Source organism: Ornithodoros turicata, chromosome 9 (genome assembly GCF_037126465.1).
Source record: "Ornithodoros turicata isolate Travis chromosome 9, ASM3712646v1, whole genome shotgun sequence".
NCBI lineage: Eukaryota > Metazoa > Arthropoda > Arachnida > Ixodida > Argasidae > Ornithodoros > Ornithodoros turicata.
In genome coordinates this window covers 34,654,819-34,677,521 of record NC_088209.1, presented here as the reverse complement: position 1 = coordinate 34,677,521, position 22,703 = coordinate 34,654,819, and the positions used below count along the sequence as shown (strand labels likewise).

Genomic DNA, 22,703 nt, shown 5'->3' with positions numbered 1-22,703 from the left:
TCGTCTCACGCTGTTTTGTTCGACTCATGTGTTGGCAATGCGTCACATTCAGTCAGGATGTCTAGGACGATGTCAGCATGTCTAGGATTCACGGAGTCTCTAATGTGTTGCCGCATAATTTGCAGGTAGGGTCAGTTAGGGCAGGTTGGGTTGCAGTCGCTTGGATCACGCTAGGGGCATCGCGGTCGCTCGTTTTCGTGTTTCGTCGTCTGCTAACCCACGTGAACTTCGACGTGCGGACCAATGCGGACCCTCGCCACCCTCGCAGGGCAGATGTGACAACACCGGATATAGTTGGGCAACCCGCTGCCTAGTCGCATCGAGGACGGGCGAAAAAAGTGCTAGTGGGGCAAATTCCCGGAGCTCGGAAAGCGCCACGCGAACACGCGAGATTGCTGGACTTTGACCAAGCGAACACGACTGCTCGGGATCTGGCAAAAAGAAAAAAGTTGCCACGAAATGACCACCCGAATTCGCCGTAATGACGACCTACTAGATTATAACGACCATGTCATAATCGGCAACCCCTATGAGGAGCCCGTCCGCACGATCCGCTAGGGGCGCTACTCATCGGCCCGCGAGATCTGCATTGTGATTGGACAACGGAAATTTGAATTTTGAATGCGCAGAAGCGGACCTACGACTACCGTAGCAGACGACAGCAACAGCCCCTAAAACACGTAGAATGATGATGATAATCAACTTTAGAAAGAAGCATCTCACGTGGGACACAAAAATACTAAGGCAAGCTGAAGTATAAAGGATTGCAGAAATATGGGGAGGCAATAACCGGGCCGATCAGCAGCGCCGCCGCTAGCTTCCAAATGCGGCGCTGAGAGGGCGTTAAACCCTAGTTGGTCATGGTCTAAACACACAAGGATGCAATAAGGAGGTATTTCATCAGACGGAGGACGAGCATCATACCCTGCTTGTATTCACAAAAGAAACCATAAGTGCCTAAACTCGAGCGGCTACTCCTTTATTTGGGAAGCGGACCAATGACATCCCTTCACGGACAATAGGGGGGAGAGGGAACTAGGGATCTGCGCAGACATCTCCCTCATGACTCTGCAGAGCCTGATCTGCATCAAACCCAGAACAGCACTTAAGAATTGAGCAAGAAAGAATGTGCAGATCAACATGAAGGGAAATGTCCTTAACCAACGACACATTTGAATGAAAACCGAAACTAAACTTCACATTAGTATTACCCTTTCGAAGCTAGTGCCCTCTATACTAGGGGTGACGCCAGCGAATAAACCCTACAGCGGAACCTAGAGGAAGACACGAAGGGGGCCTCACGAAGGTCTCCTAAAGTGCACGGCGATTGTCAAGCTCTTCTTCGGAAGGAAAAGACACGGAAGAAATCCAATGTGAATGTCCGCCCGAACAACCCAGGCATCCGTTACGCTGGAGCAACAACCAGACCAATCTCTCCGGTCGGTCCCACGCTCGGCCACAGCTATCTCAACCGTCGTGGGCGAGGTAGGGAAAAGGAGAGCTCTATCACAAGGCGGAAGCCAATTTGCAGTCGCGCCTTTGTAGTCCGACTGTTTGAGTTGGCAATGAAATTTTATGTAAGTGGCGTTTCGGGCTACCTCACACAGGGGCTCGACCAATGATGCAGGTGGTTACTGCGCGCGCCGTGTACTGGTTGTATGGTATATGAATGAAGTATACAAGGACATTGCGTGTTCGAAGGTGGGCGTAATACGTTCGTACGTGGAAGGTATAGGAAGGTTGAGCCACGTCCCTTTAGCAGCATGGTGCTTTTTGTGACAATGCGATATTGTGGTGCTCGGGAGAATGAATAATGCTCCGCTCAACTTCTGACTATGGTAAGAAAGCACAAAGGAAACATCGACGTTTTGGTTCACTCTGTATAGCCTGTAACTTGCTGGCTTCACACACACACATAAATCCCGCCATGCAACAACACCCCTATACAAGCTGAAGAAGACGACAGACACACATACCAAATGCAGCAGGACCTTCAACAAAAAGAAGCATTTTCAGAGCCGTGTCATAGGAGCAAGTTCAACAAAATCCATCGTATCTTTTTTCGAGATCACCCTTTGTCTGGCACCCTCCCGCTCCATTCCACTGTCCATCATGATAATCACCGCTATCCCGGCGCAAGCAGCCTATACAGAAAGCAGACGAACTTCTGTCCCTCCGTAGCAGAAGACACAGTTCAAGTCAAACGCATTCCAGCAATGATTTAGAGTGAACGGGATCGCTCTTCTCAGAGCAGCTTTCATCACACACACACACACACACATATTCTATTTCGGACCAGTCTCCTATAAATATAGACGAAAAAAAAAAAAAAACGTTTTGCCCTGCGTGTTCTGTACGCCTGCGCACGGTCATCATCGTCATCATCATAGGACCGGCCGGGCCATCTGCCGACACCGAGCTACGGACGCGTGTATGGATGGCCAGAGCGTTTTGGTAGTTCGACACTAGCATAAAGAGACGGCCCAGATTTGGGCTGTTTATATGTAGGTTATGAGCCGAGCTATTTTGTCCAGAGGGCGAGATATTCGGAACGTACATGGTGAATGCATTATTTTGTTCTCCTTTAGTGTCCTTTGTGAATGTATGGGGTCGAGTCGAAGGTGGTTAGGGTTATTGATAGCGCCGTTGTCATTGGCTGGGCCGAACTGGCTAGTTGTGACGTCACATCCAACATCCAACAGTTTCAAGTAGTCTGAGACAGAAAACGGAAGCATTGCTTCCACGTGCGAAGCGCGTCTGTTTCAGAACTTTAGGTTGATAGCGCTCAACACCCTCTTTCCTCGGATCTCTCCCTCACTTTCTTTGTATAAAAATACGACATTTTCAAAGTCCTTGCTCTTTTCACTGTAAAATGGTACATATATCTATTTGCATTCCCCATTTTCGTGAAAACACTTTAGGCAATAGACGACGGTATTTTGTAAGTGTGAATACTAAATAATATACGGACAAGGCAAGTATTTATGGGTACAACCTCTAACCTCTCACGAGTCTAGCGTCTCCGTATTTTTCTTTCATATCCAATCCAATCCGAACCAATGGGTACAACAGACTGGCGCTGCAAACAGAGGGAAAACTGAAGTACCAGGACTCAATCCCAACAAAGAACAACAAGGTAGTGTGACGGTCCGAGTTTCTTGACAAAATCGGTTTCACAGACTTTTTCCAATTATCTAGCACCAAAGGGACAGCGCGCCCTGTTACTTCCAAACGGTTGCGAGAGCTCGTGTTCCCCCACAGTTGAAAACCATAAACCTTTAGTTAGCATGTGCGCAGTGTCTCTCCGTGGGAAGGGTGACATCTGCTCCCCCTTAGACAGTGTTGTTTTCCCCTAGAGGCGGCTTTGTGTAGAAGGCAGCATAACTGTATGTTAACGGAAGCAGTGGCAATTACAGCGTTCTTCGAATGCAGTCTCGGACGCACGTGTGTTTTTGGTTTGGCGTACGTGACTGACCCGGGCTGTGTCATGGCGCGGGAAGGTTATATAAACCATGGGTGACTTCGAGAGAGGGAGAGAGTGGGACAGTCGCCGAAACAGACAATCGTAGTTTACGTCGAGGGTCCGAACCAGCGAACAGTCATCAAGACGTGATCCAGTGCGGGAGCCCGGACGGATACCCGGAGGGAGATGGACGACGGCGGCGTCTTGATGCCTGGAACCCACCTTCGACCTGAGAGTTCGTCCCCGAAGTCTCCTTCCACCTGCGCTCACGTCCGGGCAACCGAAGTTACGACCAAGAGGCCCAGCTGGCGGTGACTGACCGGAAAGAGGTGCACCCGACGACGATGTAGCGAGCGAAGAGACGGATCGACGAGGGCGGTAGCCGAGCTCCTGGGACCGAGCCTCCAAGTGGGACGGTAGGCCTGCCGCCAAGTCGCCGTCTTCGCTATTGTTTGACCCGGCCGTGGACCAAGAATGGAGACCAGAGCGGATGAAGATCGACGGAAGCAGCAACCGAAAGCCGCAGCATGGAAAGCCGGCCGCGTAGGTCACTGCCGAAGTCGTCTTCAGAGCTCGTCTGCCACGCCACCGTCCATGGCCTGGTGAAGATGTGGTGTCGTCGGGGTGCGCAAAAATCAGGGTCAGTCACTCTTGCCGCTTGTTCTGTCTGCCTCGTTTGTACATGATTCGCGTATTCATTTCCCGCGCGTTTTTGTATACTTGTTCATTTGAATAGTTAAGTTGGGTCCGCTTTATCTCATGTGTATCATTGTCGCGATTCCTGTAATCTTTCATGTAAAGTGAATAACACCGTTGCAGTTGAGCTTTCATTAAATCACGTTTTGTTGTTGTTAACGAAGTGTGTGCTTGTAATTCCTTCTCGCCTCTGCGGGTGCCCACGTTGAGTGTATCCCCTTTTCTTCGGTAATTTTGTGCTCCGTCCCCCTTACGGCTACGGCGAGGGACGTCACAGTAGTCATTTTCAGTCACACGGGAACGCTGTAGCCGTACTTCAAGGGTACTCATATACTGTTTCTGCACTGCTACAAAAGTTCCTGTCTATAATTCGTCCAGACACACTTGCTCCTCGAGTAAATGTAGCAAAATCAACGCCTCTTATAAAATAAATAAAGTTGTTGTTGTTGTTGTATGACAGCTGAAGGTATGGCGCGGAAAGAGCGGATAGGTGGTAAGGAAAGGGTGGACGTAGTCATGCATTAGGAACGATAAAGTACCACAGCTGAAAAACAAACGGGAACACAATGAAGCTCTCAACAGGATGACTGTCACGAATTAACTGTCACAGGGCGACAAGCTTGTTTTGGTGGATTTTTGTTGTTTAACAGTTTTTGGGTAAGTTAATTTAGAAGAACACACTCTGGTTCGGTGGGCCATGACATCTTCGGGATGCTCAGATTTATGGCGTCCAGATGCTTGGTCAGACACGTAGAGGAACAGACCCCGTTGAGAAACCCGACACTTCGACGCAACTGTGTTTGCGCCCTCCGGGTTGTTCTTGGTACCCCGCGGTGCGATCAGTGCTGCTGCTTTCGTGTTGTTCGGACCGAGTACATTAACCAGATGCCACGTGTTGTAGTCTTTAATTTTGTTTGGTTGTTTTGCTGAAGCCAGGGACTTGGGAGTCGTCTTCACACTGATGCATTGACAGAAGAAAATTATTGTTTTTGCGTAAAATGGCAGCTGTGTTTCGTGACAGAGGCGTGGTGACCTTTTCTCAGAAAAAGGGGGGATGCTCCGTGCAGTGACATTTGGGAACCCCGTTTCCCGAGGTAATATAAGGGGTAACTGAGGGAAAGTGGGGCAGTCGTCGCAAGGTGGTCAGTTAAGAGTCCCAGCGAGAGAGTGGTGGGGAAGTTAGAGGAATGGCGGCAATGTACTGCAGGTGGACGATGATACAAGTTAGAAATGTGTGTGAAAGCTGACTGAGTTCGGCAAGTGTTGTGACGCGTGTGAGTGAAGCGACGACTCAAGGGACCCACCGAGAACCACCGTCGGAAGTAGGCAGCGATTGACCCCCTCCAAGACATCGCAGAACTGAGCTAAGTGTAACTGTTTGGTTTGAAGTGGTACTGGCTCTGTGTAATCTCAGTTTTTGCAACATTATTGTAGCATGAGTAAATATGTTGTTGATTGTAGCTCTGTGTACGTGTGCAATCGTTCAGCCACTGACTGCAGCCGCTTGACTCGCTGAGTCCGAATCATAATTAGTCACGGAGTTCCAGACATTACTTGGTATCGTCACCCGAACCCGTGACATTAACGACCTTTTATAAGCCTGATTGTCTGGCACCTAGATTATCTTCCACCAGACTATAATGGCTTCTATGCTTATCCCTAAGCTAGAAACAGTGCACTAAGACACGCGTATCTGGAGACACTAATGACGACGATAACGTGAACAATCGAAACGAACCATGTGTTTACGTGCTACTCGATAAGTTCCCCGGTGAAGAGTTTCTCGTTTCAGGCAGCATAGATACAAGCGACGTTAATGACATTTCACACAAGCATATATATTTCACTAGCATACCTGAAAGGTATATCCCGGAGAAATGAAATATATACCACTCCTCCCATTTTATTATCGATATTAACCATAATACAAATAAATATTAAAAAATAGTTATAGACATGTATCCAGGGTGACTTTTTCGATACAAATTTTTCATAAAAAACTATAAGGGCTATATATATCCTGTTTTCATTTCTATCATGTCTAGGCCGGCGGACGTTCTTGGCCATCTGTTGCTCAACCGTCGAATGTCTAATTATCTAAATATCGTTGATTAACTTTTTTAATTATAAAAGCTACAAGGTCGTCCCAAAGAGAACATCTGGTCACTTCGGTCATCTGATACCGTTACCGTTTTCAGAACAAAAATCCGTTCGATAGATCGCCCGCCAAAAATTCGAGACCGCACACCGCTTTTCTCTTTATTTTGTTCATTGCGCATCTTCGAAAAATTTGTATCAGAAAAAAAAAAATATATATATATATATATATAAAAGACACCTGGTATATCTGTATACACAGTGTCCAGAAAGATAAGCGTGTTTTCAGGGAATCGAATACAATGTCAAACATTTCGGTAGCAGTTCGATAAAGACTATATATTACAGTTCTGGCTAAAGCACAATGGTACGCTGTCGCTTTATTCACAGCGACACCTACCCCATCATATGTTTGTTCCGAGGATGAATGACTCGCCAATTCTTGCTGCCTCGATTTATTCCTCGGAAGAAGAAGAAAAAAGTTTGCCTCTTCCTTTATTCGTTTCCTACTTATTCTTCCGTTCGTCCATTCATCACAAAAACAGATAACTACAATGCAATTCGTGCACGCAGCTGTATGCGGAACATGTTATACTAACGACTTCATTCTCGCATTCAACGGGACGAAATCGATGTGGGTGGGACACGCAAGAGTCTCTTTCAGACCCCTACTTACATCCTATACAGCTACCTTCCATACAGATTACGAACAATACACGTAGGTCGACCTACGGCAGCAAGTGAAGAAGCGCTGCCGCCGCTACCATGCCACATCGCGGGGGCTCCACCCTTTCTTGACCGGTGACAGCGCGCGCACGCAAGGTCACAGGGGACATCCTGAATATTTCAGCGTTTTCCGCATAGCTCCATCAAGCTTAAACGTGTATGCCGTGAAGACCGGGCCCTCGCGTGAGAAGCGAATCCGCACCATCCCGGATACGTGTGGCTCACGAGAGCTCGACTTATAACGATGCCATTTATATCGACCTTCCGTTATATAACGAACTCTCATTGACACTAAGATGAGAAAAATACGTAGGAAGATTTGGCGCCCAAAAATGAGCAATTTTAGCCCCTTTGGGGGCTAGATGCATTGCCACGACTATCCCTTTCGGGACTAAATGCGCCAAGTTTATGCGATGTTTAGGGACTATTTGCAATGGGGAGCAAACTACATGGTCAGGGGCTAAAATGCGGAGTGATTGCAACCTGGTGGGGACTAGAAGCTGTAATATCGTCCACCAATTTACACCCTTTGTTTTCCCCTTTGGGTGCAGTGGGACGAAGAATTTGATGAGCGAAACACCTTTGCCAATTGACAGGGATATGGCTTTACGGCTAACTTTTTTAGATCTCGTTTACAACAAACTTCTCGGCACAATAAGATCGATTTTCAGTGTACTATATTTTACTCTGAGGTCAAACTGTCCGCAATTCATCTTTGTTTTCGTTCGAATTCCGTCTGCACTGTCTTGCCGGCTGTCTCGGCGGCGATGAAGATCACCTGGCGGCTTCTAGCGGTTTTACGAAAACACTCCAGCGATTTTCGCACACACTAAACAATTTACACATTTCGTGTGTGAATGCGTTGCCGTACTTTGTGCGATGTAAGCTGCCTACCATAAATCAAGGTGTTTTGTTTTATTTATGTATTTTTATTTCGACTATATAGAGTGGCGGAGTCAAGGGCAAAAAGCTAAGGTTGAGCTTGACAAAGACCCCTGGCACCTCCAGTACAGCACAAGGTAACAGCATATGCATAGAGAATCTATTGGCACCGACAAGTTTGGGTGTCGCTCCCTGGTGTTCACTGAACGAACCGTGTCGGGCAGTATTCGCACATTGCATTGCGTATCAAGGCATTGCACGGGAAGAGGCTGTCCAGCGTTGATCTTTCCCGATAATGCGAGGCGAAAATGACATGTGTGTTCCAATTAAGTCGCATTTACATTCCAATATGACAGTTTTTACTGTCGTCATCCAAAACAAAGTTTGTTGTTAGAGTGAGCAACAAAAACGAAACAGAAACAAGGATCCCCACCAAGAGGCGGCACAGTGGCGCCTCTAGTGATCGCCTCGCCGAGTGAAAGTACCGTTGAACATGAAACAATTGATGTTCTGAGGCTGGAACACAAAGAAGGGACAAATACATACAAGGCCTCAAAGTGTCTAAGAAATAAATGATGAAAGATGGATGTACCGTGTTAGCGCTGCGAAGCAGCTGTGGCTATGAGCGGCATACAGACGTGGACAGATGGAGAGAGGACAGCAGGAAGGAGTGAGGAACAGGGGGTTAGTGCGCGTGCTGGGCCGTCTTCAGGGGGAACTGTGCGGACAGTACGATGTCATGGGGTACTTTCATTTCAGATATTCAGCAGTGTTTTGCAAAATGCCCTTCCAAATGGTGTATTCTACAAAAAGCAGTATTTCAAAGGGGATTTCGCTGCACTGAAAGCGCCATTACAGGGAGGTGTATTGCAGTTAGAACACCGTTACAGAAGGATGTTTCGCAAACAGTGACTTTCAGCACCGTTATTACAATTTTCAGTGAAAGCGTAACGTGCCGTCATTCCAGAGCAGACATCGATATGTTTTTCTTTTTCTTCATCTTAAGTTACACAATCACCACCACAATTTCCAATTAAGCCTGAAAAGGGGCTATCTACTTACAGAAACACTCGTCTTACAGTCTGAAAGATGAACAACAACAACAACAACAAGAAAAAAAAAAAAAAAAAGACTGCGCACCGTAAACAGAAAGGCAACAGTGTCCACCACCTCCCTCAACTGTCATTTCCAACCCCACCGTAATGTACAATACGGAGCCAGGGTATCGTTCCCTAGCAGAGTAAAAAACGTGCGTACACCTCCTACAGCCCAATCAAACGGATCCTGACGTATTGTGTGACCAACTTAAGCGAGTGCCCTAATTACCCTTTCATCTTTCCGGCCGATCTTAATTGCGGTCGCACGCCACGTGACTTTTGGCACAAACTCATTCTCCCGTCCAGCAGCTGTCCGCTGTTGATGATGTCCTGGTTATCCGGCCTGGAACGGGATCCGCTGTACTGACCTCTATTTCGGATGTAGAGATAACGGTAGATATATCAAACTGGCATCTGTGTAACTTCAGAATATACGGCTTTCGTATACAGTGTGCGTGTGCACCAGTGGTTTATCCAGACTTGCAACGGTGGTTTATTCAGATGCACGAGGGTGATCATGCAAAAAAAAAAAAAAAGGGGGGGGGAAGGGGCCATCATTACAGCTTGATGTATCACCAGTATAGGTACTGGGCAGGCTGGTACATAGCTTGTGAATACGTGAACGTGTGTGTGTGTGTGCCTTCGTTGGTTGCTCGTCGCTAATCACAAGCTATGTATCACTACCGACGTGTGTCTACACCCTACAGTCGAAATAACAAAGCCCCCTTCCTCACAGGCGTGCAGAGGAATTAAAGAGAAGGGGTGTCTCCAAACTTTCAGGGGTGCTAGGAGGAGTGTAGGGAGGTCTGGATAAGTCGCTGGAGCGCACAGAGTAAACGCAGGGAAACGACGGGACGGCTAGGGAATCCCGGTGGGGTTAAGGGAGGAGAACCCTACGACGTTTATTTACACTTTTCAGTATGTAAAAGTTGCCTTTTTATAAATAAACAACCAATCCAACCAACCAAAAGACCTGCAGATTCGCCTGAAAGTGTCAAAAAAAGTGTTGAAAAGGGTGTTTAGAAAACACTCATCTGAAACGGTCTTTTAAATGGAATACACAGCGCCCTGAAATGGCGTTTCCCGTAGGAAATGGTGTCTTTTCGTGTAATACACCACTCAGAAGTTTTTCAGTTTTTTTAAAATAAAACCCCTTCTGTATGGTGTGAAACTTGCACCACGAAGGTATGCTTGTCATAGGACGAGTCATTTACACGGAAAAGTGTAAAAATTTACCGTGCAGGAAGCTAGAACAACAGACTGTGGGAAAAGTATAGGTTTGCTAAGACCGGTGCTTAAGCATTTATGATTATTAATATAACTTACTATTATGATTATTAATAATTAGTCCTATGCTATAACGGTACGTCTTCTTAATATTCGCTTCAATTCATCCAATTTATTTACATCTTCGACTGTTTCATGATGCAAGGTCTTGATCGAAAGGCTTTTAAGCTTTTAAAACGCCATCTGTGGGTTCCACCGTCTCCGAACGATCAGAATTTTGAACAATCACAAAGGATAGAACGAACAGCAGCTGTTCGCACAACCTTATGTAACTCTCCGTCAGCATAAAAAAATAAAGATAATAGACAGCCTGTTCTCTGGGGCTTCTCTATCACCTCATCGCATAAACCTGGCTAAAAGTCAGCGGTATTATGTAATATACTAAGAGCGGCTGCCGGTGAAGAAAGTTGGCAATGTTGCAGACAAACGCAGCGGGAAGCCAACGCACGCGCTGTGTCAAGGCAGCTTCAACAATATAACGTCAACGCACAATTTAGACATGCTTCGACGATGACGCGCCGCGTTGCAAGTGATCAGTGATGCGGGTTTCCTCTTTCGCCGTGCTGCTAGCACACAGGAAACTTGAAGATCTACGGAGATCGAGGCTACACAGTATAGACGTCAACCCGGCCGTTGAGCTTGTCGCATGATTTTTGCCGTCCGGGGAGCCGTATATGTAAAGAACGGTAGTCAGGGGACGGTTCAACAGTACAAACCATTTTGGCCTATTATCAACATCCTAACCTGCATTCGAACCTCCCAGCGAGGTAGCCTGCAGATCAAACAGTATATGCAGACTGTTATCACCAAATGTATAGTTGTATATGACGCTCTGTCCTCTTTTATTACAGTTGTTACTAGTCTTTACACATACTAGGATTAATTGCACATATTCACGCTACTATAATTCTACTATAATGAACGCTACTATAATTAATAACGCTACTATAATTCACATAAACAATTGCTGCTCTGCATGGATACGGCGGCATAGGTAATTGCCTCTCTTTCCATGGCACTTGTGCCACAGGCATATCATAACAAAAACTCCTAATAGAGCACTTCCGGAAATACGCGCAGCAAATGTTGGCGAGTGCTAGTACTGGAAACTACCAAGTTCCAATAGGATTTGCTCACATTTACTGTCGGTATTCTCTATTTGCAAATCATCTGTAGCACGCGCGGATACCTGCACTCCCAGAAACAATATTTCATTTGCTTGGAATATTCCTGTACATGTTTTTCACCTTGACCAACACACCTACTGTATACAGTGGACCTTACTGGCTTATCCAAGTGAGTGCTCTGTTGGAAATTCAGCAAAATCATAGCCATCTGAACGGCAATGTTCGTAGGCAAGAGATTTCATGATGGAAATTGATGTTCTGAGGCTGGAACACAGAGGACAAACACAGAAAGCTTCATGTTTTGTTGTGCTCGCAATGGTCTGCTACAGGTGAACACTGTTGAAACGACGAACTACCGTAGCAGATTGTGATGTAATATGCGACAATATTTACTTATTCGCCGCATTGTTTACACATAATGTTTTCCGCATGTATCTTGAATTGTTTCCTTCTATTTTACTCAATTCATTAAAAACTGATTATGAAAACGAGTACAGTCAATATTACGAGAGCGAGGGTGATAATATTTCCTGGAAATTCATTACGGGCAGACTCAGAACTATATCCACGGCACATCAGACGCATATCCATAGGCCGTGATAAAAAAAAAAAGAAAAAAAAAGAAAAAGAAAAAGCTATTAGAAAGCAAATGCAAACAATGCTTTAGCGGACACAGTGGACCGCCCACAGAAATGGCAACAGAGCTCAAGAAATGACGGTAGTCTTTATAACACAAGTGCTGCTGCTATAGTGATTATGGTCGTGGTTTCTATCACAAACTGCTAATTGCTCCACTACGCATCAGATAATCAGATAAATCGCACGGTACGCTCATTTGCTGCTATACGTCACAAGAGTGGACACAGGATAGAAAGATGATAAATGAGTGAAACCATCCCAGCTACATGATTGATTACGTCTTGTAGTGTCTGCAGTGAGTGGTGCCTCGAGGGTATACCATTCACGCTCTACTTATTTCATTGTCTTTCTGCTTTTCCTTTTTCTCTTTTTCTAACCAGAACAGGAAGCACACGACAGGTACGCTGCTCTCCGACGTTTCGGCAACAAAGGACGCCACCAAAGATGATCGCTAACGAAATGAACTGGGGACCGCAAAAACCACAGGAGGAAAAAGGAACTCCGTGCAGGGATTGATGATGAATAATGCGAAGCTTCGCGAACTGGTAGTGCACATTACGGAGGCAAAGAATTAGAGGAAATAATTAATTGAAACAAAACTGTCAGCTCCATATGCCCCTTTAATCGACAAAATAATCACAGACGACACAGGATGTGTATAACTAACAGATAAGTAGCGTATCAGACTGTACAGATAAGTGCATTTCTAGAATGCCAAGTGTGCAAAGCGCCAGAGAAATCTTCGTTCAGCACCAAAAGAGCCAAACGAAGCACCGGCTTTGTCTTTGTGCGACCTCTATTCAGCACTGAAGACACCGTGAAAGGTCACCGGTCTTCTTCGAGGGTACGGTAAACGATGACGACGTTAAGCGCGATAGAGCAGCACCGCCTAAAAGTCGCCGCCCAAAAACTCCCGCGATGCTCTACGGCACAAAGCCAGGCGTGGGTTCACTTCCTGTACTCTCTTTTTGCTTACCCCTTAGTGAGGTCGACCTGCATCTTCGACTCTTGTGTGTATATACGCTTTGTTCTGCGCATCTTTGAGCGGTCATATTATAGTAGCGCCCTTATTTCACGTAATCATTGCATTGTAGTTGGCTTTCGGATGCCGCCGCGATGATCTCACCGTCTGGATGGGTAGATGGATTGTAGTGGCACCCCTGGTTGGGACTCTTCGTAGCGAGGGCACCCCTTTGGTGTGCACTTGTACTTACTATACTCCTCCGGTGTTCTTTGTTGCCCGGTAACTTTGCAGATCGGATTTCGGTGCTTCCAAATTAGCTCGACTTAGCCTGTCGTCGTTAAGATCGTTGTTGCCAGATCAATGTCGAAGAGGCGATAGCCAATAGTTCAGGTTCAGCTTCGCCTAGTCCCTTTTGAGACAGGGCAGGTATCTTCGGGGCACCACAGGCGAGAAAAGTCTAGACAGTGTCTAGACCTAAGGAAAAACGGGGAGAACAGATCCCTGGTTCGGCACTGGGGTCGATGCTTCTGGAGTTTCCGGCGCTACCGGCGGGGTCTCCGGCCGAGGTGGTTGGCTTGGATTGGCGGCTGACTGTGCTCTACGTTGGGACTCTTGGCTGATGTTCAGGTTTCGGTGTCGGGAGAGTGCTTCTCACCCGTCTCTCCCAGTTCGCTAGGCGTCTTTTGCACTTTTCGATTATGTTGCTGGCGTCTTTTGCATTTGGTGGGTTTCCTAGTACGAATGCTATTGCGATGTTAAGAGACTTCAAGCTGGGTCATTTGGGTAGCTGAGCATCTCGGCATTACATGTTCTAGATCTTCTTTCTCTGTACCACACAGGATGCACACGACGTCGTTTTGTTTAAGCAGTTCGGAGAGTCACTCTTTGCGTCAGGAGGGCTCCCGTTCTGTCCACGACGGAAGAGGGCGTTCTCTTCGTATTCATATTGATTCATATTGCGTGTTGAACATCGTCGTTTGCGAGAGAGCTTTTGTGCATCGTACGCTATGGCCTTTGCGGTGGGTGGGCATGGGATAGCGTGGTGGTTGTGCGCAATGTGCGACGCTCTTTTGCGCGTGCGCTGAACCATCAACGCTATGCCTTACGTACGCAAATGCGATAGCGTACGTACGGTGCACTAAAACTCGCTATCGAATTTTACCGCAGCATTTTCGTCTCGTCTGCGTACTCTAAGCAGATAACGGACAATTTTAGTCCTTTTTGGGAATTAAGCTCTGTAGCTATAATTCCCAGGTATAGCTTCACATACATTATTGCTTATTACAAATTAAGGTATTTTTTAATAATGCGAAGGAAACTATTGTTTCAATCGCACAACCATTAGTCCCATTCGTGATCAAATGCACGGAAGGCTATCCGAAGGTTAGGGACTGTTTGCAGAGCGAGGGAGTAAATTTCGGAGTCTTGGACTAAAATGGGGAGCAATCGTAATCTAGGGAATACTGTAGCGGTGTTCAGCCTAAGAATGGCATTGTCCGCGCATCTTTTTCTCCCTATATTTAACTATACCCGAAGACAGTATAGTATAGCGTTTGAAACGTGTGTTAATTAATTCTTCCTACTCACATTTATGTCTCACAGTTATTATTTTCAAAGTACACGTGATATTTTCGGCGGGCTTTCTGTTTAGCAAGAAAGAAAGAAGAAAAAAAAGCAACACAAAGCTTTTTTATTTGTTTTTTTTTACACCAAGGTGGAGTGCTTCTCAAGAGGGCTCTAGAACTTTCCAATTGAAACTTCGGTCTTGAAACCAATGTTTTAAATGCTAGCTAATTTGTCTTATTAATTAATTAATTAGGCACAATGAACAATATACTGGCAACTACGATTGACGACTACCAACAGCATTCAGTCAGTTTCATTCCTGTGGGCCGCTCAGTCTTTTTTTTTTATAATTTAATGTACTGTGATTAATTATTGATGATTTTTTTTTTAGAGGCATGTTTGTTGGAACACTGCCTGTTTCGTTGTTACTTCCTTGCCTGTGCTTACGTTCCCAGCCAGGGTACAGGCGGAATCGGCATCGCTACTATATATGAACGGTTCGCAACAACCACAACCAACCCATGCAAAGTGCACCACTTTCCCTTATCAGTACTTCAGCATCCCGTTATCCGCAACACACTCCTACAATGTCCATTCTCTGCACATATAGACTTCCGCGCTCCATTATCGCGAAAAAGCTCACGAAGGGGTGCCCTATCAACACATCGTTCCCAAGCGCTATCGGTGTCAAGACGCCAGCCAGCCCAGCCCACATTGTTCGCCATGAATAGCCCACGCTGTGTGAACATCAGCACTGTCTTGTCCCCTGCTTGAGTGAGCGCAATACATCGCGCTGCTTCCTGAACTGCATGGAAGCGTAAAATCGTACGGACACTTGTTTTAATGAGCACAGTACGCTCTCCTTGCCGCACACTTAAGGTGCGGATTTTTTATTAAAAATTCCTGCGTTAGCGCCGCGAAGCACCTGTGGCTATGAGCGGCGAACAGACATGGACAGATGGAGAGAGGACAGCAGGAAGGAGTGGGGAACAGGGGGGTTAGTATGCGTCCTGGGCCGACTTCAGGGGGAACTGTGCAGACATTCGTCTGGAAAGTCTTAGGAAAACCTCACACAACACAGCCGGTGTCAGGATTCGAACCCGTGCCCCCTCCCAGTCTCGGCGTGGAAAGCGATCGCGCTAACCACAATGCCACGAGGGCTGGTATTTACGGCGCGGAACTTGTCATTCCTTTTCTATGTATTATTCTCCATTTGCGGCGCGAGTGCCACCTGGCGTCGGCAACTCAACAACAACAACAATAATAATAATAAAAAGTCACGGAACATTTATATACTTACGTCCATATCCACAATCATCGGAGCAGACGATATAATTACCACTTTCCACCACCCACCCACACGAGTCACCACAAATTCACCGCACACAGACTCCACAAACAGCACCACTACCGCGCACAGAGAGAGAGCGAGATCCAAGGGTATGGTTCAGAGTTCATCGATATAAGAAAAGCGAGGGAAGCACAACGGCGAACCGTCGCAGAGGCGAGCGGCTGGAGACGACGCACGCCTGCGGTAAGAACGTCTTCGAGGAACCACCACAAGGCACGAAATGAACGTGCAAGAAGAGTGTCACGAACAGACGCGTCACATGCCCGTCTCGCGAGGGATCCGGGAAGCAACTGCGGCGAAACAAAAAGCCGAGAGCGATCGACGGAGACCGGCTGCTCGGAACGGGGAAGTTGGAACGGTCGCGCGGCCGCTCTGTCGACTATTGGCGCTGCATCGACGTCGCTGGAGAGGACGATAATGACTAAGAGATGATGATCATGCTCAGCTGGGGGTTATACTTTCACTGTTCTAGATTCGTCCCGATGCGCGCTCGGGGGTCAAGGATGGGTAGGTGGAAGAATGGATGATAGCGGGGGTAAGGGGAGAACCTCGTTCGGCCTCTGGGATGGACGTTGATCCAAGGAAGTGCTCTGGATGGCTGTCTCAGTGTGTGTGTTGATGATGAGTATGAAAGCGAAGAAACGATTTCGTGTGCGGAAATACACCCGGACGAGGAACACATGTTTGAATATTGTTGATGTGGCTATATATGCATCGCGTGATGAATCTAACAATGGGGAAGCGGTGAGACGGTACAATATCTTAGCCACTGATGGTGTCGCAACAGAATATATTCTCTTAAAGTAAAGCTCAAGAAGATTACGCGTGCTAATAAAGGAGATGAAATAATGGGGGAATCGCTAAAAAGTCAGCATATGAGTTATTTCGACGGTTGGAGTGCCAGCTATATACCAAAGTGCGCTTGCAGCATTTATGCGCTCGATCGTCCAATCAGAACGAGAGGAAATAAAATCACGCATAAATTCGTCCATCTAATGTTCTCCAGGTATTCTGTAATCGAGACTAGGTTCTGTTCATGCCTGTGCATTCAGTTGTGCTGCACACTTGATTCGTCTGCACTACCGGTACTGCCAATTCTGCGTGTCCTGGTTTCCCGCCGTCGCGTTGCTTCTGTTATTTCCATAACAGTCGTCTAGCTTCAATTCTGCAGATCACCACACGTGCATTACAAACGCCATTAAATTAATTCTACTTTCGAAAGGCGTTTTCATGCTGAAGCAGGAAAGCGCATCTTGCGTACGGTCGACAATCGACACCTCAGCAAACCTGCTGTCATTCTTTTTTTTTTTTTTTTTTAACGTAAACCAGGTCACTATGCACGACGACACTTTCTACCGACACCTCGTGCGGTGACGCAACTTCACCACCTGATACACACGACCCGACTCTGTCGCAACTCCAATCCGCCTTCTCTCCTTTCAAGAGCGGGTCGCCAACAGCAAATGTGCGCCCGAGCATCAAAGAACTCCGACACTTCTTTCACCATAGCTATGTGTGTTACACAAATACTATACGTACGCTCCTTCTGTTGTACGGGTGTGAACACCCGCTTTATGACTTTCCCGTATAGAGCATACGCCTTCTTTTGATAATGTGTTCAGACCGTCTGCGGCAGTGGCTTCGAGGGAAAACATCACGAACTGGAGAAAGAGAGTGGGAGAGGGAGAGAGTCATCGCGGGCGCGGTGCAAGTTTTCTTTCTGAATTCACGACTTTCGTAAGGATATTATTGAGATTGGGGCAACCTCTCTACATGGTCATGGAAGAGTGGTCATTGAGGAAGGTCGGGTTTTTTTTTTTTTTTTTTTTGCGAGGTTCGTTGCACTTTGTGTGGTTTCTATTGTCTGGTGGTCGGAAGTTCGTCTTCGAGTACATTAAATAGGCACTAAAGTGAGAAAAAAAAATTGTCCTGGCGCAATGAAACATATAGTTACCTTAACATCAACGCAAGAGGAACGGCTCTCATCCGTTGCGTCGATCATGATTTATGACCCTACCAGCGGCTCTGCTGTCCGAGGTTTTCCCTGGGTTTTCCGAAGACTTTCAGTTCGAAGACAGTTCAGTTCCCCCTGAAGTCGGCCCAGGATGCAACTAACCCCCCGTCCCCCACTCCTTCCTGCTGTCCTCTCTCCATCTGTCCACATCTATACGCCACTCGTGGCCACAGTTGCTTCGCGGCAATGACACGGAGTAAAAAAAAGTAAAAAGGAAAAGCTTTACGATCGATAGGAAAAACGCAATTCACGCCTTTTCCTCTCCCCCTCTCATTCCCAAGAAGCGGGACAATCCAGAGAGACTTCGGATTGGTCTCCTCAAACGATTTGCCCCGATGATTGGATAAATAGTTGGACCAATGAGGGCATGCCCCGCGCTGTCGGCCTTCTTGAGCAGAGGCAGAGGGAAAGCATAATTGGAAGGTTCTTTCATTCTTTTTTTCATAACGACGAACGACGTACGACGAACGACGACACGAACATAAACAGGAACGACGTCACGCAGAAGTCCCGTTCCTTTTGTGTTTGTATAAAGGTAACGCCATTCCGCGAGGAGAAACTTTCGCGGGTGCTCCTGAAAGGAGCCATGTTCCTTCTATAAACTCTCTCCGGAGCCCAAAACAATTTCCGCCCACCTGCTGAAATTTTCTGGAGTATCCGGCGAACGAATGACTTTTCCTTCAGGCAGCCATCACCCATAGCTTTGCTTTCCTCTTATATCTCTCTTATATTTGGTTACAAAAGACAGCCACCTGGTTCTTTCGGGCGACCTCAGCATCACCCGAAATAGGATGTCACGAGGGTCATCGACTCCGCCAGACTCAGAGCAGACACAACAACCGGGTACAAAAGGGAGAAAATACCCATGGAAACGGAAAAGTAAGCGCTTTTCTGGCGTCTGGGTTTTTGTTCGTTGTCTATATGTGTGTCTTCCTCACCCATTTCACTGAACGACCCCCTGACCTAAAGGTGGAGACACCGTTGTGCTTCAAACCACACTTGCATCCTTAGGCATTTTGAGTTGGGATGATTTATTCCGAGTCGTTGTGACGCATTATAAGTTGCGATGACCCACTGAACTGGTGTAATTGCAATTTTAACCTTTTTGTGGAGTGATACGTTGTTTCCTCTTTCTTCCTTTCTTTTATCACTCTTTACCCCCCTTTTGTAGTTCCGTGTTCACACCGCAAAATAAAATGTGGTGCACAGTACTGGATAGCCGGAGTGGGGCGAAGTGAAATAATGGATGTTTGCATCATTGTTGTCCTACATGTATTGTTAGGTTAGGTTACGCAAAGATAAAAAGGAGTGGATGAGTGGTTAACATAACTGCCTTCCGAGCCCAGAGCTCTCCTCAGTCCAAGCAGCACAATGTACTGAAAGTCGAGTGCAATGGGGGTGGACGGGTAGGTGGAAGGTCTTGAACAGACTTGTAAAACTAAAGAACATTGATAGGACACATACCACCCACCTCCACTGCACTCGACTTTCAGTACATTGTGCTGCTTGGGAGGTTTGAATTGCCTATAGGCGCTTCAGACAAATGTCGGCCCAATCCTCCCTGAAGTCGGGCCGGGACGCATGACCATCCCACCCCAAGCCCTAGCAAGTTGTCGCCGTTTAGCAAACCGCTCACAAATACCATGAGAAATAATGGCATATACAAGGCGTTAGCCTCCGTAACGACTTCACCGGAGAGACTGCCGACATTGGTTCGAAGGACGTCTAACGAAAACCTCAGTGAAAACCCTCCGTGCGTATGTGGACTGGAAATAAGTAAGTATCTTACAGGCATCCTGCAGAAAAGGTAATAGCACTTGCGTAGAGTTTTAAGGAAGGGCCACGACCAATATGTCCCCAAGCAGCACCCAATATTGGCCTAATATTGGCTGGACATTAGCAATACTGGTCTAATATTGAATCAATGTTGCCAATATGATGATGTGCTGCTTGGGGCCAGTTTGCACATCGATACGTGCCGCAGCCGAGTGTACTTAGCTCCGCCAACTTAGCTGAGCAAGACTATACACGCTCTGCGTGAGTAACACTCGGCCGTATATGCCTGAGGTACTATAGTACCTATATGAGGTATAGTAACCACTACTACCATGGGTACTGTAGTACCTCAAGTACTATATTGGGTATATCGGACTATACGGACTGGCCCAATATATTATACTGGCCCAATATTTGACCAATATTGGGTCAAGATGTTGTGCTGCTTGGGTACATCAGGGAGCACGATTAGGTTTTTCGCGCTTTCGGAACCGGTACCCTACACACCTACCGACCCACTGAAGCTCCATATTTACTCACAGACATCACAATCCCGTTTATAGCGATCCGGAGCACCGAAAGCGTGCAGAAATTACCCGAAACAGAAACCACGTCCCAGAAACTTCTGCCACCTTTTCATTCTGCAGGCGCGCACGCCCCACAACTCCGGCGACCAAACGAGTGCGACCCCGTGACCTATGACCCCGTCACTTTCATACGTCCCAGCCTGTCAAAAAAGAAAAAAAAAAAGAAAACGGAATGTCTATGCAATTTTCTTCTCATACGCTCGCGCTTTTGGAGAATAACGAAGACGGTTGGCGCTCTTGCGCTTACTTGGCTATAGAGACTAAAATTTCGGGTCCTTTTGTTGCGGATCAACGCCACGATGTGTGTGACTCTTTTTTTTTTTACTCCCGCCCTTTCCTCTATGGTATAAACGGCTTTGTTGGCTTGACCTCATATAGTGGAGCAACCAGGAAATGAATGCGAGAGCGAATAAATAAATTAATGTGGTCATGGGAAGCGTCGGTGTTTTCGCTCTCATGAAGGGTGCGCGTCGCGTACTGCTCGTGGAAACTGAGCAAAAGTAGTGGGTGGCACGTAGCAACTTTTCCGGGGTTATCAAATTCGTTTCGTCTATCCAAAGGGCAAACTGTACCTTCCCTGTGTATATGTTGCAGGTAGAACAAAAAAACAACAACAAAAGAAAACAGGCATTTTATTAGAACACTAAACGATTCCAGACATTTCATGAAGAGCGCGTTCCGGTCAAGCACTTAGCAAAATGCTCGAAAAAGCTAGGCACGTTGCTTCAAATGCCGATGGATATTTTATCGTGAGAAGTTATTAGACGAAATGTCCGGGAATGTTTTTTCGGACATTTCGCTCCATGCCCGACGCGACAAACATTATCTGGGCTACGTCCTCCGGCGTTTAATTAACGAAATGCGTATAGTTTTTTCGGGCATCTTGAAAAAAATGTGTAACTGGAACACGATCTTCGTGAAATTTCTGGAATCATTTAGTCATTCAACAAGAAGCCTGGTTTCGCGTTTTGTCTGTAATTGCCCTGTACCAATTAACTGTATAACACCGACAAGGGTCCCGAGACCCTGGAATGGACGGGTATTTCTAAGAACCCGACTCATCAACTCGAGCAACAGCGAGGCTTTCGCATACTGACGTCACATCCTGCAGGAGTGACTCATCCTACAAGCTATACGACTAGGAGGTTTCCAGTAATTTTGCGATTGTCCAGACTGAGTCCGCACCGCCCAATAAAGTATGGCCTCACTAGACTCCAACATGAGGTCGTATATACGTCATCTGTTCTCAACAACGTATATAGATTAGTCGTATATAGATTTGGTTGTCCCAGGTCCCCGGGACTCGAAATGTCGCCTAGGATCCCAAGTTCAAGCTGACCTGGAAGACAGCAAGTCGAAACCGAGCGGAGAACAGTACAACGTTGTTTCTTATTATTATTATTATTTAGTTCCGTGCTAGCGCCGCGAAGCAACTGTGGCTATGAGCGGCGTACATATGTGGACAGATGGAGAGAGGACAGCAGGAAGGAGTGGGGGACAGGGGGTTAGGGTTAGTATGCATCCTGGGCCGACTTCAGGGGGAACTGTGCCGACATTCGTCTGGAAAGTCTTCGGAAAACCCAGGGAAAACTTCAGACAGCACAGTCGGTGGTAGGGTTCGAACCCACCACCTCCTCGTCTTCAGCACGACCTTGGCTACCACCAACGAGCCAGACGCCTTAACCCGCTTGGTCATGCCGCTGGTATGTATACACGGTTGTGTCTGCGCTGGTGAGATCCAGTCCACTTGTGCCGTCTTATAGGTCCTCCTTGGGAATTTCAACAGACTAGACTTTCGAGATGAACGTCGATTGGCCTCGGATGTTTACATATTAACCCGTCGCTCGAAAAAAAAAAACTGTTTTTTTTTTTTTCGGGGTCTTTTTCCCGAAAAAAGTGGAAACAAACGCGGTTACTGCTGAGTCGAAGCATTGCCGGCCAAGCCACAGCATATACAATGAGCTAGAAACTTCAGTAGTGTTCACCCTCTAGGCATAAATGCAGAGCAGAGCATCCCATGAGACTGCTGTCTACCCGGCGATAGGTATAATTGGAACAACCCGTAAACTCCGACCAGAACTCCGACACTATGTGAACGCGATATGGCGATCGCTTGGAGCGGCCTGACGGAGCTCTAAGTTGGTGGTTGTTGGCGGATTAGAGGCTCCCAAGGCACTGTTGGCGGGTTGGAACGCATCGAAGGCACGAAAATTAACATTTTTGAATTTTGTCGCCTGGAAATTTTGGGCAATCTTTCCGGAGGCGAGAAAAAAAAAAACGAAAAAAGAAAACGGCTTTTTTTCCTAAAATTTCCGGGTTTTTTTCGGGGCTTCGCATCTCTACTCCTTTCCCTTGTTCTCCCTCTCCATCTTCTCCACGTCTGTAGTGCGAATACAGGCGCAGTTGTTTTCGTGATACCATCACGAAAAAC

At 46.8% G+C, this 22,703-nt stretch overlaps 1 protein-coding gene across 3 annotated transcripts in view; it reads right to left on the bottom strand.

Moving 5' to 3' along the window:
* The window catches only part of LOC135368730 (uncharacterized), a 103,086-nt gene that overhangs the window by 57,624 nt on the left and 22,759 nt on the right, over positions 1-22,703 (bottom strand). The window contains exon 1 of one of the 3 annotated variants that reach the window (XM_064602204.1): positions 15,845-16,171. The exons of the other annotated variants lie outside the window; for them this stretch is intronic. The gene's annotated coding sequence lies outside the window, so the exon portion shown is untranslated. Of the gene's footprint in view, positions 1-15,844; positions 16,172-22,703 lie in introns of those variants that run through there. 3 annotated transcript variants of the gene reach the window in all.